This window comes from Mustelus asterias, chromosome 6 (assembly GCF_964213995.1).
Source record: "Mustelus asterias chromosome 6, sMusAst1.hap1.1, whole genome shotgun sequence".
NCBI lineage: Eukaryota > Metazoa > Chordata > Chondrichthyes > Carcharhiniformes > Triakidae > Mustelus > Mustelus asterias.
In genome coordinates this window covers 95,707,205-95,730,243 of record NC_135806.1, presented here as the reverse complement: position 1 = coordinate 95,730,243, position 23,039 = coordinate 95,707,205, and the positions used below count along the sequence as shown (strand labels likewise).

The following is a 23,039-nucleotide window of genomic DNA, read 5'->3' as shown; positions in this document are numbered from 1 at the left end:
CGATGTCTACAGTGATTTGAATGGCCCACCGGGCCTAACCTGTGCATAATCAGCTTGGGTAAACAATAATTTCACAGCCTACAAAATAGATTTTTTTTCATTACCTCGCCTGTCATCTTTTCAATGTTAATGAATATTGCTATTTTACTTTAAGTAAAGTTTATTTATTAGTCACAAGTAAGACTTACATTAACACTGCAATGAAGTTACTGTGAAATTCCCCTATTTGCCACAGTCCGGCGCCTGTTCGGATCAATGCACCTAACCAGCACGTCTTTCAGAATGTGGGAGGAAACCGGAGTACCCGGAGGAAACCCACGCAGACACGGGGAGAACGTGCAAACTCCACACAGTGATCCAAACTGGGAATCGAACCCGGGTCCCTGGCGCTGTGAGGGAGCAGTGCTAACCAATGTGCTCCCATACCGCCTCATTTTTTATTGAATTCAAATTCCACCATCTGCTGTGGCAAGAATTGAACCCAGGTCCCCAGAACATTAGCTGAGTTTCTAAATTAATAGTCTAGCGATAAGACCACTAGGCCATCGCCTCTCGGGTACATTAGACTTATTGAAAAATTAAATTTCTATTAAAATTTAAAAACTTTACCTTTTGTCATTTATAATATAGCCAGAATGGGTCCTACGTTACAAAATGTGGCAACATCTGACATCATCATGGCCTTTCCTCAAAACTTCTGAATGCAAAAGCAACTCGCATTATGTTTAGAAAGTATTACTGTAACTTACTAAAACCTGAGCCAAATGCTTTTCAAAGATTCTACGTTTTCAAGCTTCTTTCTTAGTCCCTTGAGATCTTGAACTTTGCTTTTGAAGTTTGGATTGTTTGTAAAATGGGAGACCAGGCATTTGGAGTTTGGTAGATGTATTTTTACACCACAGTTGCATATTTAAGATAAGGTGTTACATCAGTCACGAGTCTCTGGAGAGAGAGAGATGGAACTTTCCCGAGTATGCTCATTTGTTTGTTTATTTTTGGACAAGCACTTGTGCAAAATCAGGATAAAACAGCTGAACCAGTTGGAAACTTCAATGTCATATTTTAATTATATTATTCAGCCTGTGCCATTCAGTACAAACATAGGAACAAGGAGCCCTTCAACCCCTTGAGCTGTCTCTTCCATTTAAAAAGGTCATAGCTAATCTGATAGTAGCCTCAAATTTGCATTATGCTGACCCCCATATTACCCCCTTGCTTACCAAAAATCTATCCACCTCCACATGAAAAATATTCAAAGGCTCCGCCTCCACGTTCTTTTCAGACACAGAGTTCCAAAGACTATTGACCCTCTGAAAAAAAATTGCCTCATCTCCGTTTTAAATGACCCCTTATATTTAAAGTGACCTCTAGTTCTAGATTCTCCCACAAGAGTTTATTTCAAGTTTTTATTTTTTTATTAGTGTCACAAGTAGGCTTACATTAACACTGCAATGCAGTTACTGTGAGAATCCCCTAGTCGCCACACTCTGGCACCTGTTCAGGTACGCTGAGGGAGAATTTAGCATAGTCAATGACACCTAACCAGCACGTCTTTTGGACTGTGGGAGGAAACAAGAGCACCCGGAGGAAACCCACGCAGACACGGGGGCAACATGCAGACTCCGCACAGACAGTGACCCGAGCTGAGAATCGAACCAGGGTCTCTGGCGCTGTGAGGCAGCAGTGCTAACCACTGTGCTACCCTAGAGGAACCATCTTCTCTGCATCCACCCTGTCAATATCCCTCAGAACCTTATATGTTTCAATCAAATTGCCTATTACTCTTCTAAACTCCAATGGATACAAGCCTAATCTGTCTAACCTTTCCTCATAAAACAACACATCCATTACAGGCTGGTGAACCAGCTCTGAACTGCTTCAAAAGCATTTACATCTTTCCGTAAATAAGATGACCAATACTGTACAAAGTACTCCAGATGTGATCTCACTAGTGCCCTGTAGAACTGCAGCATAACCTCAATATTTTTGTATTCAATTCTCCTTGTAACAAAATTATTACATTCTATTAGCTTTCCTAATTACTTGCTGTATCTGCAAACTAGCACCCAGATCTCTGTACCTCAGAGCACTGCAATCTCTCACCATTTAGATAATGGGCTGAATTTTCCCAAAAGGTTTCTAAATGGTATAACGGCATGAAAATGGGAGTCCTCCATGCCGGTCTTTTCGGTGGGGCATCTGGACCCTCCCGAGAGTCCCCTGGCAGACCCCCGACATGCTGCCCCCTGCATATTCCCCCTATCATCGTGTAAACCCCCCGGTCACAGTCCCACCTCCACAGTCCCCACATCCTTGGCAATGCCCCTGGCACACTTAATGTGCCCAACTCAGCACTGCCAGGGTGCCCGATGGCCACTGCCCGGCCATGCCCCTGGTCACCTGGGGGTTTCAATGGCCTCCCATCGCCCTGGTGTGGCCATGGCACCTGGCAGAGCAATAGTGATTCTTGCCGGCATGACATCTCACTGACGAGGTGGGAAGCAGCTGTGTACGAAGCCATTCTCGCCGGTAAAACAGGGCCACAATCCGACCCGCACCAGATGTGAATCAGATGTTTGGCCTCTCATGCTATCTTCCCAGCTCGCCATGCTGATCGACCGGCGCAGCGAGCTGGTAAGATTGAGCCCAATGTGCTTTCTTTTCTTTTTCTGCCAAACTGCACAATTTCACATTTCCCCACATAATACCCCATTTGCCAGATTTTTGCCCACTCACTTAACCTAACTCACTCCTTGCCGCTTACTTACCGATCTTTATGTCATCAGCAAATTTGGCAGCCATCTCTTCAATCCCTTCAACCAAGTCATTTATATCAATTGCAAACAGTTGAGGTCCTGGCACTGATCCCTGTGGCACACTGCTCATTACATTCTGCCAACCTGAAAAAGACCTTTGCACTTTGCTTCCCGTTAGCTAGTCAATCTTCTAACTATACCAATATGTTACCCCCTATAACACTAGCTTTTATTTTCCACAATAAACTTTGATGTGGCACTCTATCAAATGCCTCCTGGAATTCTAAGTACAATACTTTCATTGGTTCCCCTTTATCCACAGCACATGTTACTTCGTCAAAGAACTCCAATAAGTTGGTTGATTTCCCTTTCACAAAACCATGTTAACCATCCTGATTACTTTGAATGTTTTTCAAATGCTCTGCTATAACTTTTTAAGGAACAGCTTCAAACACCTTTGCTATGACAGATGTTAGGCTAACCGGCCTGTAGTTTCCTGCTTTCCGTCTCCTTCCCTTTTGGAGTAATGGGGTTACATTTGCTATCTCTCAATCTAACGGGACCTTCTCTGAATCTAGGGAGTTTTGGAAAATTAAAACCAACGCAACATCTGTCTCACTAGACACTTTTTTAAAGACCCATCAGGACCTGGGCTCATATCAGCTGCAGTTCCAACAATTTACCCAGCACCACTTCTCGGGTGACTGTAATTTTCCTGAGTTCCTCCTTCCTTTCCAATTCCTGGTTTATAGCTGCTCCTGGGATGTTACTTGCATTCTCTATAGCAGGGTTTCCCAAACTGGGTTTCACAGAACCCTGGACTCGCCCAGGATTCGGCGGCTGTTCCAGCCATTTTAAATTTTTTAACTGCTGCTCTTACAACTTGACCAATCGAAGGTGCTTTTTTCACTTTGTTGGTTACTGATAGCCGCACTGGTCACTTACCAGTAGCCAATGCACTGACAGGCCAGCCTCTGATTCAACAAGCTGGAAATACTAGCAAAGTCAATTTAAACTCACAGGCAAGGCCAAGAGTGAAGGCAACCGGACGGTGGAGCAAACTAAGTTACATCCACAGGCCATCATTGCCGCAAGATTCTCTAAATAGGAGGGCTTGGTGTCCGGCAGCTCCAACCACACCCCCCCTCCCACACCCCTGCCAAAACCTTCAACCCCCCCTCCTTCCAAGACCCAGGTCCACCCTTCCAGAACACCTGTCTACTCTTGCAGAACCCTTGTCCACCCTTCCAGAACCTTGTCCACACCCCCAGAACAACGTCTCCCTTTCCCCTCCAAAGGTCTGATTGACAACACGCCAGGATGATGGACCTTGTTGGTTGTGTTGGCAAGTGACTCGTCAAGATGCGAGGGCAATGATGACTCACTGTGATGTTGGCTTGGTGCCGCCTAAGTCTGATTCCTGTCTATCTTCTGAAAGCACACAGACTTCCAGGCTCATGTCTGAGTGAGGGTCGGGGGCACTATCGTTTTGCACAACACTCTGGGAATGGGGGGGTGGGGGGGCATGGCAAGGCCTATGGTTCAATGTGAAGAAGCTGTCATTCCGGGATGTCTGTCACTGTGGGTCTCCATGGCTCTCACTGTCGGGATTGATTGGAGGGCTTGTGGGACATTCTGAGTACAGGTGGGGGGATAAACTCCCAGTGCGAAATGGGTTAAAGACAGAAGAGTTGCAACTTTGAGGTGCAATATTCTTTCATAGTGAATATTTATAGTGATAATTATCTGATTCCTCAATATGGTGTCTTCACTTGTGCCCTCTGTATGGGTGTCTCCCCAGGATGCACATCAGAAGTGGAGATGGCCTGCTGTCTTCTGTGTCCTGTAGCCTATGATGCCCTCAACGGGCATCCTCTGGAGACTGGGACCTGGAGGGCCCCAGCCGATTTTCGGGTGTCACTGATGTAGCTGTGCTGCCCTGTTCTACTCGCTGCCCTTGCAATGCACCAGAGTCAGGAAGCAGGGGATTCAGAAGGGCTAGAGACTGACTGAGTCTTCTGAGTGGGAGGCCCTGGTATGGGCTCCAGCACTTCCTCCTCTCTTGGGGTGCTTGTCAGCCCCTGGATCACTCCATGATAGAGAGGGGCAGCTGGAGTGAGCTTTAGAAGTCTCTGCATCACTTGGCACTGCCAGTCCCGGAGGCCCACCATTCTCTGCACCATGGGTGAGAGTCCTCAGCAATGGGTATCTGCATCTGGACCCCTCTGGAATTGTCCTCAGTGACTGGGGCAACATCTCGCAGCCCTCAGCCATGGTCCATTGTGACTGGGCCATGCTCCTGTGGCCCTCAGCCATGGTCCTCAGAGACTGGACAATGCCTTGGACTCTGCCATGCATGACTCCAAATTCCTCCCCAGGCTTTCCACTACAGTGTCGGCCTGGGTGCCACGCAGTGCCAGCACTATCTCCTACGCCTGAAGGCTTTGGGACTCCTCCAAGCAGCCTTACAGTTGCTGGAATGTTGCTGGCACCCTCTCCTGCAGTTCCCTGCTCTGCCTTTGCATTCCAGGAGCTTTGAAAGAACCTCTTCCAGAGGCTCAGCATCTGGCTGGGGGTCAGCTATTTTCTGGGATCCAGCAGACCTCCGCCTGCCTAATCCCTTGGACATTCCTGCCTCCACCTGCATCAACGACTGTGTGCTGCTCCCCAGATTGTGACCCAGAAGCCTGTCTGCTAATTCCACCCACCAAGGTGTATGTCTCTGCGCTGGCGATGGTGCAGATGATGCCTCGGTTCCTTCCTCAGAACTTTCCACGGAGGTGCTGACTCCAGATGGTCCGGCCTCATCAGGTGTTAATCCTGCAAGACAAGAAATATGGTTCAGTGTAAGGGAGGGACAAATGTCTGAGCAGATTGGAACATACTTGATGAAGGTTCTGTGGATCCTCACTTCTGTGGTGCAGGCTGACCTCACAGCTGTGTGTGGCTCCACTGAGATCCCCATCACTCTCTCTTCATAGGAGATTAGGGGACCAACTCAGAAATGCTGCCACCCATCTTCTTGCTCTGCTTTTTATTATGAGCTTTCTTCTCCTGCAGGGACAAAAAGAGATGATTGAAAGCCTGATGACTGGCGGGTGTGGTGGGAGGTAGCAGGTGACGCATGTTGGTACCGTGCCTAGACAGGAAGGGGTTGTGGCCAGGTGAGTGCCAGAGGGATTTGAGGAATATGCTGCAGTGTTAGATGCTGGAAGGTTGCAAGGTCAGGGAGTGGATTGATGTAGATATCCCAGGTGCAACAGACGAGACTGAAGCCAGGATGTGACAGATGGACACTCACCTTTGCAGCTCGAATTAGATCATCCATTTTCTTATGACATTGGACAGCAGTCCTTAGTGTCACTGCAACCCGGCTGCATTGGCTTCCCTGCTTCTGAGTCTTCTACCCACTCAGGAGTTCAGGGTAGCCTAATTCTCCTCCACTGTGTCCAGACGCCTTGTCAGGTCTGCCTCTATGAAGCATGGAGCTGCTCTCCGTGCTGCCATCGTCCTGGCATGACTAACTGTGTGTGCAGAGGGAGTGTTTAAATGAAGCTCCCCTTGCTAACAGTGCATAGCTGCAAGCCAGTTTGGGCAACTCACATGCCTGGGGACTCCAAATCGACATGATTCACGTGGGGTTCTTTCAATGCACCAACTGCGGGAAAATTGTGATCTGATCTGTGAATCAAACCGGTTTTCTTGCTCAAAATGACACTTCATTTTTGGGGGAAAATTCCATCCCATATCTATTACTTTACCCCTCCCATGCTGCTTCCAAATACTCCTTACTGCTCATATGGAGAATTGGTGCAGACATGATGGGCCAAGTCGCCCTCTGTGCAATAACAATTCTGTGATTTTGTGATTATTAATTGCCAGTTTATTTTCCCTGCAGAAGAAATTGGCACACAATATCTACAGCTGGGAAGAGGTTTCCTATCTTTAAATTTCTCACCCACTTGGAGATAAGGTCAGACAACTTATGGAGAGGTTACAAAGCTTGTATGGGGGGAGGTACTGATGGCAATATTACCGTGACAGATTAGGCTACTAAATGATCACCTGCAATGTCACCCTAACATCCCTGTAAAACATCACACCTTCACACTCTTCTACCCGCTTAGCTATCTTTCATGTATTCAGCAACTTCCATTCTTTTAGCCACCCTTCTTACAGATCCAACAAATCACACAAGCAGGACAGAGGAAGGAAAATCATAATGATAAAAATTAAGAGAACCACACCAATCAGAAATCACAGCTGCATGATGCTGCTATCATTCAGGTCTGCAGCACATGTCAGGCCTCTACCTATCCCCATCCCCATATCTACCTATATACCTATCCCTATCCCCATATCTACCTATATACCTATCCCGATCCCCATATCTACCTATCCCCATCAGAATAAGATGCCAGTGAAACATGAAAGATGAGAACAGGCTGCCCCAGAATTATTTCCAGAGATGCAACCAGCAGCAGGTCCCTACAGGTGCCAGTTGTAATGGGAAAGGATTATCTCAGTCTCGTGACTCTTCTGTACATCAATGAGGTGCAAACAACTTCCCACATACTGTCCCTCAGTGATACCCAACTGCACAATAATAGAAACAAAAGCCATGGTGTGCTTCTCTAACAGACTAAGCAGGTCAACTTCGAGAGAAAGGGACCATTTCCTCTGTGTCAAATGTAGTCCCATAGTCTGGCTCTGTGTGGGATCCAAGAGGCTCCAAGGACTTATTCTTATTCTTTGTTAGAATTAGTCCAAAAGGGAATACAATTTTTTGGAAGATACACTGTACATCCAAAGAACTGGATCTAAAAGTCCATTAGTGTTCCAGTCTTTCATGCCTACCATCTTCATTCTTCACTATATTTTTTTAATATGGACATTCTGGGTTGGATTTTGGAGATGTGGAATGAAGCAGGTGTGCCAGCAATGTCCTGCTACTGGCAAGTGTGCTGATCTATGGTCAGAGCCCCATGTCCAGGTAAATTTGAGGGAAGCTGCAAGGGTTTGGTGAGTGACAGCTACCTGATTTCCAACAGCACTGATCAGTTAGCTCAATCAAATTGTTAATTGAGGGCACTGACCAGAGCATTCCAGAAGCATGTGAGCCCCCATTGAGACTGAAAACTGGTTGATGAATGAAGGCAGATTCCCGGCGGCAGCTGTGACCATCTTTTACTTTTTGGAAATTCTTTAGAGGGTGCCTTCATTTTGAGGCGCTTTTTATTGGTGGTGCTCCTTGTAACACTGGGGCTGCTGAACTTCCAGGGCAGAATCTCATCAACCTCAGAAACCCACCTTCCATTTTTCATTGACCTCAGGCCACTTAATTGACCTCCTCCTCCATAAGCGCCTTTCGAACCAAACTACTGGCACTTATGGCTTCCCAACCCATATTTCATACCAATGGCACAATCAGGACCTGGGGATGAAAATTCTGCCCAACATTGTTATGTGAACCACAAAGTTTTCACACATCAAGTCATGTTGCCACATCTTTTCCAACAGAATGTTCCTACACAACCTTGAAAATAAACCATGGTAAACTGTCAATGTGACAAATGGGACTAATGAATGAAACACATTACAACTTCTCTAAGCAGTATTAAATAAACAGCTGGCCTTTTACCATTTAGTGAGATGTCATGAATATGTTGCTGTAGTTGGCTGTTAAACCAACCATTTAATCAACTGAGATGAAACTTCAGTCTTAAAAATTATTTGTCGCCTCTTTTAATCAGTTCAAATAAAGAGCAATGCTTTCTCTTAATGTGTGACAATTGAAATACCTAACAGAATTTTTAAAAAGCCCACATTATTGAAATGAATATTTTTATTTCTAAGTGTATGAGATATCGGTTATAATGGTTTATGGCTTGACTCATTGACAGTTCAGTGTGTTAGTTGTGACTTTCACAGTCTGTTGGCAGTTTCTGGGAAAGCCATCACACCTGTGACTTTGGCTTTGATTAATGAGTCTTTCAACTCATCACCACCATCTGAAGGAGGGCCGCGGCCTTTTTGGGCTTCAGTGATTTATTTGCCTTCAGTGCAACGCCAGGAAGGTATCTTCCGTAAAGAAAGCCACACCTGTTTAAAGCTAATGAAAACCTCAATATGTCACTGTCTAGACAAGCCAAAACGCATGTTAAACTAGATAAAAGATTTATTCAAGTTACATGAATGCAGTTTTGTCCCAACCTGTCAATTTAAAGAAGCATAAGACCTTCCTCAATGACACTCCACATAATGTCAAGTTTCTGAGTGACTATTTCAAATGTTGTGCTGAGATAAAGGACCTTTCATAAAACAATACAGGATATTTTAGAAAAGTTAATTGATAACCTTTACCATGTTCTTCAGAAAATTGGGGCAATTTTCAAGATGAATTACTTATTGGCTGTTTAAAAAGGCAAATTTGCAAGGATAAACATTAGAGCAAACAGTGAAAATCCTGAAGTAAGAAGTAATTTCAATACTCTGAAAATTTTATATCTTCAAAAAAAACAGTTCATGTGCTGATGATACTTAAAGTGGAAACAATTGATATATTTTTGGACAAATTTCAACATATGGCTATAATTTATAACCAACAGTATCTTCACATTTAAAGTAATATATCAACATTGCCTCAAAATGGGTGATTTTTAATCGTTTTAAATTTTATTTCAAACCTCAGCATCCAAAAAGTTGCAGTATAATTTTAATGTTGCCATAGAAATAAATTAATTTTGAAAGAAGAGCACATATCTATCACATTTCAAAATGCATTAAAAGCTATTTCATTTCAAACTGAAGCTTAAGCAAATTGAACAGTAAAACTTCCATTCATTCTACATCAATAATTAAAAGTCGACTGAATTGCTTCTAAAATTTCTTGGTGTAACTAATTTTGATACTGCATATACCAATGCTTTTGGTTACTGTTGTCAATCATTGCTAATGCTTTACTCTGACACTTAAATATTAGGTTATATTTCCATTTAAGTCTAAAACTTCCACTATATTAAACAGGTATTTGCAGCAGGTAACTGTATAGAGCAATATTAGGTGGCAGTCCAGGGTAATATTGCCAGTTGCAATTTGCAGTGGAGTCTTTAAGAATGCAAGATCAAAATATCCTTTGTTTATGAACTTAATGTGAAATTTAACATGCACAGCTCCACTCTCATCGAAAGATATGCAGGTTAGGTAGATTGGCCGTGCTAAATTGCCCCTTACTGTCCCAAGATGTGCAAGCTCGGTGGATTAGCCATGGTAAATGCACAGGGTTTACAGGGTTAGGGTGGAGGGGAGACACCTGGGTGGGATGCTCTTTCAGAATCGGTGCAGACTCGACGGGCTGAATGGCCTCTTTCTGCACTGCAGGGATTCTATGACTCTCCAGTTAGCAACTTTTAATGCTCTGAGTGAACAGACTGCATTGTCCAACCTCATCACATTAACATTTAATTTAAATGTGCTGGATCTAAGGTAGTCCAATTCCACCTGCATAATTTTGAAGCACAGCTTCACATTAAACTATGTCTAGTGCCAAACTCCTTGTAGTCTGAGACTATACACTGAAAATAGTCACAAACCTTATGGTTTCAGTTTGGCTCAGATCAGAACAAGTTATGCTGCTTCTTGTCAATGTGAAAGTAGTAGTTTAAAAATAGCCCAACATACTTAACCTTATGGGAACAATAATGGTTACATGAGAACATATATCAGAGAAAAATAACCATGCCATTTGTAAAACTGAATGTAATTAGTTATTTTAATTATCAGTACAAAATTAATTTGTCTAACAACGCATTCAAGTAATTCATATAAAACTGCAAATTACAAATCTCCTTACATGCAACTGGTTTGAGTCTTGAAAAATACTTAGAAATGCAGTCATATTACCTTGCATTCCATTCTAATGTACAGGATGAAAATCTCCTCCAGCTGTCAGCTCTGAAATTACCAATGGAACCATAGAAATCCATAGTTGCATGGTGTCCAATCACGCTGCCCCTCAAACCATCCAATTAAAAAAAACTTTTGTATTTTAATTTTAATATATGATCTATCCGTGTATGCCATTTCAACTTGCTTTGCTGCCTTCAAAAAGATTTGGAACATATCCCATTCTCTCTGTCCCTCTGCTCCCTTTAAAATCGCATCATGTAGTAAAGTTGGCTCTCCTCAGTCTTCCAATTAAAATGTATCACTTTACACTTCTTTGAATTAAATTGCTCCTGCTAAGAGTTTGTCCATTTCACCCCTCCATCTATTTTTATCCTGAAGTCTGTTAATATGCTCTTTATTGTTTACTACATTTCTGGACTTCATGTCCAGGCCACTAATGTATATCCCTATTTGATATATTGTTGAAAAAAGACATAAGTTGGCAAAGCTTTTCATTTGCACTCATCAGAGCAAATTTCAAGAATACCAAATGTAAGGAGAACAACAATTTATCCTTCATGAGAAGAGAATGCTGATTGGTTGGCAAGTGGACTTTGATTATCATGAAGAATGCACCAGTTAACTGACGACTGGGAGTGGGATATTCTGGTCGCGCTCACCCCAAGACCGGAAAATCGCGTCCGAGTTCAACAGACGTTTGCATGGTCCACTCTCTGCTTGCTACGATTCCCATGGCGGGCAGGATGAGAAAATTCTGCCCTGAGAGTTTTGTTTAGTTGAAATAGGAACAATGGGTGGAATTCTCCCAAAAAATTTCTAAGTGTCGAATTTGCGTGAAAACTGGAGTAATTCACGCTGTTCTTTTCAGTGGGAGTTCAGAGAAGAATTTCCCACACTCTGTACACTGCAAAGGCCACCAGTGTGAATATCATTAAATTTCAGAGGGCGGGGCCTATCCCCACCGGAGAGGCTGAAATCAGCGCGCTGAGCAGGCTACTGCGCATGCGCCGATCTGTCAGTTCTGAAATCGGCGCATGTGCAGTGGCCCCGCATTGATAGCCTCCTGATTGCTGGCCAGCTCGATCGCTGGCCAGCCCCGTGATCCCGCAATGCCAGCCCTCCACCACCCCCCAAGGCTCGATTGCTGGCCCACTGACCATTCCTGGGAGCCCTTAACCCCCCCTCCCCTGCCCCGCCACAATCTCCAACCCGTGACAGTCACCCCCTCCGCAGCTTTGACCCCTCCCCCAGCAGGCTCACCGCCCCCCTGGCTGTCCCCCCCTGCCTCCCAGCCCCGATCGCTGGCCTCCCTGTTTCCCCCACTGATCCCTATGCAGAGTGGCAGCAGGACCCCCACCCCTACTGATCCCACCCTAGACCCCGCCCCATCAGGCTCCATCCCCTTGTCACTGCCCTATGCCCAATGGGCAGTGCCAAGGTGCCCTCTGGGCATCAGCACTTTGCTTTTTGGGATGTGTCAGGGCACAGGCTGGAACTGCCAGGGTGCCAATGCCCAGGGGCCGTCCCCTGTTGCCCGACCCTCTGGAGGACCCCGATTGCTCCTTCTTCACTCTAGCTGGTTCAGGCCACTAGCTCCCACAAAGTGGGGAGCTACGATAATCCCTGCTGGAGTGAAATACTCTGGCGGGATGGGAGATGCTAGCGGGCCCGGAGACTTCAGTCCCAGGCCTGCTAATCATATTTAAATTCTATTACAATGACCATGTAAATGGGCTTTGCGCCTCCACACCGATTTCCGGCATGGAACAGACGCCGCCAGAAATCTAGCACTGGGAGATGTAAGCAGGTCACGAACGCTTGTGCAAACCCCGTGAATCAGCTGGCGCGGGAATCTCCCAGCCCACTGCACAAAAAAAATTAGTGCAGCAGGATTGAAGAATCACAGCAAATGTGTATACATGCTCTTTCTGTCTGCAAAGAACAGATCCATGTGTATTAATATATGTAGCTTCAAGCAGACATAAGTGCACCATGTTGTAGACCTGACTGATAATCTTAAATTGATTGTCAGCGTAATTCTTAACACACTCAGGGTTAATTTAGCAAATGTTGTCCAATTGTGAAATCATACCTAATGTTGGACACTATGGATGGAATTTTCCCAACCTGCCTGTCATGTTGACCTCAGGTGGGATTTTCTAGTCTTGGGGTGAGCGCGGCTGGAAAATCCCACCTCATGCTTTAAATTTTATAAGCACTTTACCTACTGCAAACAGCCGAAGTGACATGCTGTTTGATATTATCCGCTCGTCTTTGAGGCATACGGACTGCATACCTAGCATCACATAAGCACTGAAAATCATATACCACATTACTCATCAGCAGAACGTCTTTTTGGCTTGACAGCAGCATCCTTTTAGTGGTGAACACCACTTGTGATAGCAGCATGAAATATCTAGCTTCACCTGTTGCTCACATATTGAGATAGCTAACCCTTCTAGGGTAATCTGAGGTACACTGGGCACTTTTCACAGTCCATAGTACCTGGACCAAATCTCTTTTTAAATCACTAAAATTAGTCCTCCTTTTGTTAAATATTTTTTGCTTGATTGTTCCTTGAGTGTTTCCATAACTATTCTAAACCTAATAAATTATGTTCCCCAAATGCTCCCCTCCTGAAACATGCTCCAATTTCCCAGAACTAAATCCCGTTATTTGCCCTTCCTTCTTGGGCTGGAAATGTAGTATGCATGCACCCCAGTATGGCATTATAGTATACAATATTTGGCCTCAGATGCACTGTCAGAACCAGTGAGATTGATTCAATGAGAACAATGATCAAATTAAGGAACTACTACAAAAATCTGGCATATGCAGATTGCTGAAAAGAAAAGATACAGCCACTGCTAAGAAATCACTCCAACCTAGCAAAGGAACCTGCCAGAAGTTGCATAGGATGCAAGATGCACAGTGGGCCAAACAAGCGAGAACTTCAAGTCTATTCTGATGAGCACGACGTGCGGATTTTCTCTAAAGTCCAGAAGATTGTGTATGGTCCTCCCTCATGCGGTAACTCACCTGTTCTCAGCATTGAGAGGGAATCTCGCCTGATGGATAGGACCGTTATTAAAGAGTATTGTAATTGCCCATCCATCATAAATAGGATAGCTATTGACAGACTTTCAGATTGGCCAATTATGAAAAACTGGACAGGCCCTCTGTTGTGGTGGTTGACAAAGCCATCAGGTCCTTACCCTCAAGGAAAGTTCAGGCTTAGACAGAATTCCAGGAGAAATTTACAAATTGTGGAAATCCCAGCTTGCCATCAGCTCACAATTAAATCACAGAATGAGGGATCAACAAACTATTTCTGAAAACTCCTCAGGATGCTAAGATTGTTAACTTGCAGAAAGGAAAGGGGCAAAACACCTATATGTGACAACCACAGAGGAAGTTCGCTGCTTGTGATAGCTGGTAAGATTCTAGCAGAAGTTCGATCTAACAGACTGGTAAGCCACATAGCAGAACATGTACTGCCGGAAAATCAAAGTGGGCTGAAGAAAGACAGAGGTACTAATGGCCTGATCCTTGTTGAATGCAAAATAAATTTCAATGAGCAGAAATGACTGGAATTGAAGCACTCATCAACAGCGCCCAGCTCAGAGGGAATGGAAATGTAGTACAAATGACTGACAACTTAAACTTGGTCTATGAGGTAGACCAAGATTAAAGTTTAAGGACTACTTGAAGGCAAAGCTCAGGAAATGTGGCATGTCCACGACAGATTGGGAGAAAATTGCACAAGAAAGATCTATCTGGGGAACAATCGTAAGAGGTGCTATTGTTTTTTGAACAGCAAAGAATAGAGGGAGCAAAGGACAAAAGGAAAGCTAGAAAGGCTAGTCTGTCCCAACAAAATCAGAAACTCATTCTTGCCTGCATTGTGAAAAGCGCTGCCTGAAATTGAGGGCCTGTGAGAACAGCTGTGCCCAGATGAGGAGAAGGGTAAAGTGAGGCCTTAAAGTTGTGAAGAACAATAGTATTTAATAATGACGCGCAGATCTTACAAGTGCTAAAGCCCTCCAATGATCTGGGCCTCACTTTGCCCATGCCCATCCTGTGCCCCAGCAATTCCTTATACTTGCGTACCCTCCCACTATGTCCAGGTTTATTCCCAGGATTCACATCAGTAGTTGAGACTGCCTGCTGCCTTCCACGCCCTGTTGCCTGAGATGCCCTTGGCAGGTATACTATGGAAGTTCTGGATCTGGAGGGCCCCGGCCTACTCTCGGGTGTCACTGGTGTTGCTGCGTCACTCACTGCCCTGCGTTTCACCAGTATCAGGAGGTGAGAATTCAGGAGGCTGGTCACTACCAGGCTGTTGTGGGTTGAAGGCCCCGGGTTGTGCTCTAGCAGATCCTCCTCCCTCCAGGTGCTCATGGGACCCTGGGTTACTCCATGGGGTGGACGAGCAGCTGGAGTGAACTCCAGAAGCCTCAATGTCATCTGGTGCTGCCAGTCCTGTAGGCCTGCCATTGACTGCACCATGGTGTTGAACCCCTCAGACATGGTCCTTATGGACCAAGTCATGCTCCAGAGTTATCTGGTCATGGATTTGACATCTTGCCCCAGCTTTCCATTGTAGATGACACCCTTGCAGAGTTGTCCTGGGTACCACGCATCGCCAGCAATATCTTCTGTAACTGAAGGCTTTGGGACTCCTCCATTTGGCCCTGCAGTTTCACCTCTCCTGGTATTCCTAGCTCTGCCTTAGCATCTCCACCAGCTAAGGGACAAACATAGGTATACATAGGTTCTATAGGTATGTCAAGAACAGAAGGTTGGTTAGGGCAAGTTTAGGGCCAGTTATAGATGGCAGAGGGAAGTTATGTGTGGAACCGGAGGAGATTGGTGAAGCATTGAACCAATATTTCTCTTCGGTGTTCACGCAAGGGGACATGAATATAGCTGAGGAGGACACTGGGTTGCAGGGGAGTAGAATAGACAGTATTACAGTTGATAAGGAGGATGTGCAGGATATTCTGGAGGGTCTGAAAATAGATAAATCCCCTGGTCCGGATGGGATTTATCCAAGGATTCTCTGGGAGGCAAGAGAAGTGATTGCAGAGCCTCTGGCTCTGATCTTCAGGTCGTCGTTGGCCTCTGGTATAGTACCAGAAGATTGGAGGTTAGCGAATGTTGTCCCATTGTTTAAGAAGGGGAACAGAGACTTCCCCGGGAATTATAGACCGGTGAGTCTCACTTCTGTTGTCGGCAAGATGTTGGAAAAAATTATAAGGGATAGGATTTATAGTTATTTGGAGAGTAATGAATTGATAGGTGATAGTCAGCTTGGTTTTGTGGCAGGTAGGTCGTGCCTTACTAACCTTATTGAGTTTTTTGAGAAAGTGACCAAGGAGGTGGATGGGGGCAAGGCAGTGGACGTGGTATATATGGATTTTAGTAAGGCGTTTGATAAGGTTCACCATGGTAGGCTTCTGCAGAAAATGCAGATGTATGGGATTGGGGGTGATCTAGGAAATTGGATCAGGAATTGGCTAGCGGATAGGAAACAGAGGGTGGTGGTTGATAGTAAATATTCATCATGGAGTGCGGTTACAAGTGGTGTACCTCAGGGATCTGTTTTGGGGCCACTGCTGTTTGTAATATTTATTAATGATCTGGATGAGGGTATAGTTGGGTGGATTAGCAAATTTGCTGATGACACCAAAGTCGGTGGTGTGGTAGACAGTGAGGAAGGGTGTCGTAGTTTGCAGGAAGACTTAGGCAGGTTGCAAAGTTGGGCCGAGAGGTGGCGGATGGAGTTTAATGCGGAGAAGTGTGAGGTAATTCACTTTGGTAGGAATAACAGATGTGTTGAGTATAGGGCTAACGGGAGGACTTTGAATAGTGTGGAGGAGCAGAGGGATCTAGGTGTATGTGTGCATAGATCCCTGAAAGTTGGGAATCAAGTAGATAAGGTTGTTAAGAAGGCATATGGTGTCTTGGCGTTTATTGGTAGGGGGATTGAATTTAGGAGTCGTAGCGTTATGTTGCAACTGTACACAACTCTGGTGCGGCCGCACTTGGAGTACTGTGTGCAGTTCTGGTCCCCACATTACAGGAAGGATGTGGAGGCTTTGGAGAGGGTGCAGAGGAGGTTTACCAGGATGTTGCCTGGTATGGAGGGGAGATCCTATGAGGAGAGGCTGAGGGATTTGGGATTGTTTTCGCTGGAAAGGCGGCGGCTAAGAGGGGATCTTATTGAAACATATAAGATGATTAGAGGTTTAGATAGGGTGGATAGTGATAGCCTTTTTCCTCTGATGGAGAAATCCAGCACGAGGGGGCATGGCTTTAAATTGAGGGGGGGTAGTTATAGAACCGATGTCAGGGGTAGGTTCTTTACCCAGAGGGTGGTGAGGGATTGGAATGCCCTGCCAGCATCAGTTGTAAATGCGCCTAGTTTGGGGGCGTTTAAGAGATCCGTAGATAGGTTCATGGACGAAAAGAAATTGGTTTAGGTTGGAGGGTCACAGTTTTTTTTTAACTGGTCGGTGCAACATCGTGGGCCGAAGGGCCTGTTCTGCGCTGTAATGTTCTATGTTCTATGTTCTATGTTCTATACCCAGAGGAACCTGGCTGGGACACAGCTATGTCTTGGGATCCAGCAGATTTCCGACTATCCGATCCCTAGGACCCTCCTGCCTCTACTTGAGCATCAGAGGCTGTGTGTGCTCAGACTTTGGAGCCTAACATTTACAACATGGAGTGGGTGATCACCTCTATCAGCATATATATGGAAATCAGCATGATGAAGCATCTGTCAATGTCTCAGCTTCTATTGCAGCAAAGTGGATTCTACCAAAGTTGATTTGATTTGAATTATTATTGTCACAATTGGGATGCAGTGAAAAGTATTGTTTCTTGGGCGCCATACAGACAAAACATGCCGTTCACGAGTATCTAGGGGAGAAAGAAGTCTGAGAACTGCAGTAGAAATTCAGGCTGCTACCACCAGGGTTTGGATACTAGTATTCAAAATGCATCTAAGCTGTGAATCTATCTGTACTCCAACAGATTATTAGGATTGCTGAGGTGCCACTCCACAACCAGAACATGCTCCCACTTCACCACTCTGCCAGTGCCCTTGCTGTTGATGGTGTGCAACCTACCACTATCACTGCTGCACTCAATGGGCAAGCACCTTGTAGCAGCACTAGAAAAGATAAAGGCACATGGAAGAGGCACAAAGGAAATGCATAATGACAATAAATTTGTTGTGCATTAGGTCATTATTTAATTTATAAATTTGGATTAGAATATGCATTTTCTGGTGGCTTTTATTTCTGTGTTGTCACAAAGAGATGACATAATTGTCACTGATTAAATGAAAGGTAAGGAATGAGAGGCAGTTGTGAATGAGGAGTTATGATTAAGTTTAATAGTATTGCTTGTGTATCATTTGATCTTGTGCAGATCAGGCAGATAGCAGAAGTCTATCCTCTCATCCTTTTCCTGTGGTACTTGCACCTAATAAGAACATAAGAACTAGGAGCAGGAGTAGGCCATTTGGCCCCTCAAGCCTGCTCCGCCATTCAATAAGAGCATGACTGATCTTTTCGTGCACTCAGCTCCACTTACCCGCCTGCTCACCATAACCCTTAATTCCTTTATTGATCAAATATCTATCTATCCTTGCCTTAAAAGCATTCAGCGAGGTAGCCTACACTGCTTCACTGGGCAGGGAATTCCACAATTCACAACCCTTTGGGTGAAGAAGTTCCTCCTCAACTCAGTCCTAAATCTGCTCTCCCTTATTTTGAGGCTATGCCCCCTAGTTCGGGTTTCATCTGCCAGTGAAAACAACCTCCCTGCTTCTATCTTATCTATTCCCTTCATAATCTTATATGTTTCTATAAGATCCCTCCTCATTCTTCTAAATTTTTCTAAAATCCCAGTCTACTCAGTCTCTTCTCATAAGCCAACCCTCTCAACTCCAGAATCAACCTAGTGAATCTCCTTTGCACCCCCTCCAGTGCCAGTATATCCTTTCTCAAGTAAGGAGACCAAAACTATAAAACGGTACTCTGTTCGTGCCTTATGAGCCTGGTGGAGTTCTTCGAAAATGTGACTAAACACATTGACAAAGGGAAAGCGGTAGATATGGTTTATATAGATTTTAGCAAGGCGTTCGATAAGGTCCCCCATGCAAGGCTTCTAGAAAAAGTGAGAGGGCATGGGATCCAAGGGGCTGCTGCCCTGTGGATCCAGAACTGGCTTGCCCAAAGGAGGCAGAGAGTGGGTATAGATGGGTCTTTTTCTAAATGGAGGTCGGTCACCAGTGGTGTGCCCCAGGGATCTGTTCTGGGACCCTTGCTGTTTGTCATTTTCATAAATGACCTGGATGAGGAAGTGGAGGGATGGGTTGGTAAGTTTGCCGACGACACGAAGGTTGGTGGGGTTGTGGATAGTCTGGAGGGATGTCAGAAGTTACAGAGGGACATAGATAGGATGCAAGACTGGGTGGAGAAGTGGCAGATGGACTTCAACCCAGATAAATGCGTAGTGGTCCATTTTGGCAGGTCAAATGGGATGAAGGAGTACAATATAAAGGGAAAGACTCTTAGTACTGTAGAGGATCAGAAGGACCTTGGGGTCCGGGTCCATAGGACTCTAAAATCGGCCCCGCAGGTGGAGGAGGTGGTTAAGAAGGCGTATGGTGTGCTGGCCTTTATCAATCGAGGGATTGAGTTTAGGAGTCCGGGGATAATGATGCAGCTATATAAGACCCTCGTCAGACCCCACTTGGAGTACTGTGCTCAGTTTTGGTCACCTCATTACAGGAAGGATGTGGAAAAGATTGAAAGGGTGCAGAGGAGATTTACAAGGATGTTGCCTGGATTGAGTGGCATGCCTTATGAGGATAGGCTGAGGGAGCTCGGTCTTTTCTCCTTGGAGAGACGTAGGATGAGAGGAGATCTAATAGAGGTATATAAGATGTTGAGAGGCATAGATCGGGTGGACTCTCAGAGGCTTTTTCCCAGGGTGGAAATGGCTGCTACGAGAGGACACAGGTTTAAGGTGCTGGGGGGTAGGTACAGGGGAAATGTTAGGGGGAAGTTTTTCACACAGAGGGTGGTGGGCGAGTGGAATCGGCTGCCGTCAGTGGTGATGGAGGCAAATGCAATAGGGTCTTTTAAGAGACTCCTGGATGAGTACATGGGACTTAATAGGATGGAGGCTTATAGGTAGGCCTAGAAGGTAGGGATATGTTCGGCACAACTTGTGCGGCCGAAGGGCCTGTTTTGTGCTGTAGTTTTTCTATGTTTCTACTCCAGGTGTGGCCTCACCAGCGCGTTATACAGCAGCATCATAACCTCTCTGTTTTTAAACTCCATCCCTCTAGCAATGAAGGACAAAATTCCATTTGCCTTCTTAATTACCTGCTGCATCTGCAAACCAATTTTTTTTGATTCACGCACAAGAACATCCAGATCCCTCTGCACAGCAGCATGCTGCAATTTTTTATCATTTAATTAATAGTCCATTTTGCTGCTATTCCTACCAAAATGGATGACTTCACATTTACCAACATTGTATTCCACCTGCCAGATCCTTGCCCACTCACTTAAACAATCTATATCCCTTTACATACATTCAGTGTCCTCTACACACTTTGCTCTACTACTCATCTGAGTGTCATCTCTGAACATTGACATGCTACGCTTGGTCGCCAACTCCAAATCATCTATGTAAATTGTAAACAATTGCAGTCCCAACACTGATCTCTGAGGCACACCACTAGTCACTGATTGCCAACCAGAAAAACACCCAATTATCCCCACTCTTCACTTTCTCTTAGTTAACCAATCCTCTATCCATGCTAAGTGGTGTTTCCGTATGGGGTGCTGATTTTTGAGGCTGGGGAAGTGGTTGCAGTTGGTGCGGCGGAGCGTGGCACCGGGAGCAGGGGTCAGCAGGATGGCGGCGGTTGGGCTTTACCGAGCATGTTTATATGCCAGGGGAGTTTCCGCAGCTGTCCTACGGCTCTGCATTCAGAAACATGAAGCAGACTGGAGGATTCCAACCTCTTTCATAAATCATAAATGCAGCTTCAGCACAACTTATTCAAACTTTACTCCTGTTGTTACCCAACATGCTTCATTTTTCAAGGGCACTGCAGTGATCAACGGTGAGTTCAAAGAGATCAATTTGGATGACGACAAGGGCATGTATCTGGTCCTCTTCTTCTATCCTCTGGATTTCACTTTTGTCTGCCCAACTGAGATCACTACATTTAGTAACAAAGCAAATGAGTTCCATGATGTAAACTATGAAGTAATTGATGTTTCGGTAGATTCTTATTTCTCCCATCTTGCCTGGATCAACATTCCAAGAAAGAGTGGGGGTCTTGGGCATCTGAATATACCATTGTTGTTTGATTTAACAAAGCAAAACTCTCAGGATTATGGAGTGTTATTGGAAAACTCTGGTATTGCTCTGAGAGGTCAAGCACATCGGCATCAATGATCTGCCTGTAGTCGCAGTATTGAAGAGGTTCTCTGCTTAGTTAAGACCTTCCGGTTTGTGGAAAACCATGGAGAGGTTTGCCCAGCTGATTGGGCATCTCATTCTCCAACGATCAAGTCTTCTCCAGAAGCTTCGAAAGAGTACTTTGCAAAGGTCAAGGAGTAATTTGCATACATTACTTTTGTTTGGTTTGGACTATTGGGAGTAAGTATTTACAGAGATAAATGTTTTCTTTACCTGACAGTGGTGTTGGATGTCGAATTAAAGTTTACCAGATCCAAGTACTATATTTGAAATGTTTGTCCAGTGAAAGTTATCGATTAAAAGAAGATGAACACTATACTATACGGAATGCTCACTCATTGTTTAAAAATCTTTATACCCTGAAGTAGGGCAGAAGAATTAAAATCTGGCAAAATATCATGACCATTTAAAGTTGAGATAGTACATAGAACATTACAGCGCAGTACAGGCCCTTCGGCCCTCGATGTTGCGCCGACCAGTGGAACCAATCTAAAGCCCCTCTAATCTACACTATTCCAATATCATCCATATGTTTATCCAATAACCATTTGAATGCTCTTAATGTTGACAAGTCCACTACTGCTGCAGGCAGGGCACTCCACGCCCTTACTACGCTCTGAGTAAAGAACCTACCTCTAACATCTGTCCTATATCTCTCACCCCTCAATTTAAAGCTCTGTCCCCTCGTGTTAGCCATCACCATCCGAGGAAAAAGGCTCTCACTATCCACCCTATCTAATCCTCTGATCATCTTGTATGCCTCTATTAAATCACCTCTTAACCTTCTTCTCTCTAACGAAAACAACCTCAAGCCCCTCAGCCTTTCCTCATACGATTTTCCCACCATATCAGGCAACATCCTGGTAAATCTCCTCTGCACCCTTTCCAACACATCCACATCTTTCCTATAATACGGCGACCAGAACTGTACGCAATACTCCAAATGGGGCCGCACCAGAGTTTTGTACAGTTGCAGCATGACCTCCTGGCTCCGAAACTCAATCCCTCTACCAATAAAAGCTAACACACCGTACGCCTTCTTAACAACCCTATCAACCTGGGTGCCAACTTTCAGGGATCTATGCACATGGACACCCAGATCCCTCTGTTCATCCACACTACCAAGTATCTTACCATTAGCCCAGTACTCTGTATTCCTGTTACTCCTTCCAAAGTGAATCACCTCACACTTTTCCGCATTAAACTCCATTTGCCACTTCTGAGCCCAGCTCTGCAGCTTATCTATGTCCCTCTGTAATCTGCCACTAGTAGCTAACCATGTATTAGAAATGTATTGAAAGTCTAAAGTGATTTATAAAATAAATTCATTTTATACAAAATAAATTCAGTTTATTTAAATGTAAAAAAAGAGGGCAGCACGGTGGCACAGTGGTTAGCACTGCTGCCTCACAGAGCCAGGGACACGGATTCAATTCCAGCCTCGGGTCACTGTCTGTGTGGAGTTTGCACATTCTCCCCGTGTCTGCGTGGATGTCCTCTGGGTGCTCCGGTTTCTTCCCACACTCCAAAGTTGTGCGGGTTAGGTTGATTGGCCATGCTAAATTGCCCCTTAGTATCAAGGGGTTATCAGGGTAAATAAGTGGGGTTTTGGAGATAGGGCCTGGGTGGGATTATGGACGGTGCAGACTCGATGGGCTGAATGGCCTCTTTCTACACTGTAGGGATTCTATGGAGTCCATGGATACATTTACCTGTAACACCATGCACCTCTATCTTATGCAGCAGCACCTTGTCGAATCAGAGAATCAAAATGCCTTCTGGAAATCCAGATACACCATATCCACCGGTTTCCTGTTGTCCACCGCGCTTGTTATGTCATCAAAGAATTCCACTAAA

At 44.9% G+C, this 23,039-nt stretch overlaps 1 protein-coding gene and 1 pseudogene across 1 annotated transcript in view; one reads left to right on the top strand and one right to left on the bottom strand.

The window, feature by feature from the left end:
* Window positions 1-23,039, bottom strand: part of kiaa0825 (KIAA0825 ortholog) — a 406,047-nt gene that overhangs the window by 161,756 nt on the left and 221,252 nt on the right. The gene's annotated exons all lie outside the window — the stretch shown is intronic.
* On the top strand, window positions 20,610-21,323 carry LOC144495319 (thioredoxin-dependent peroxide reductase, mitochondrial pseudogene; annotated as a pseudogene).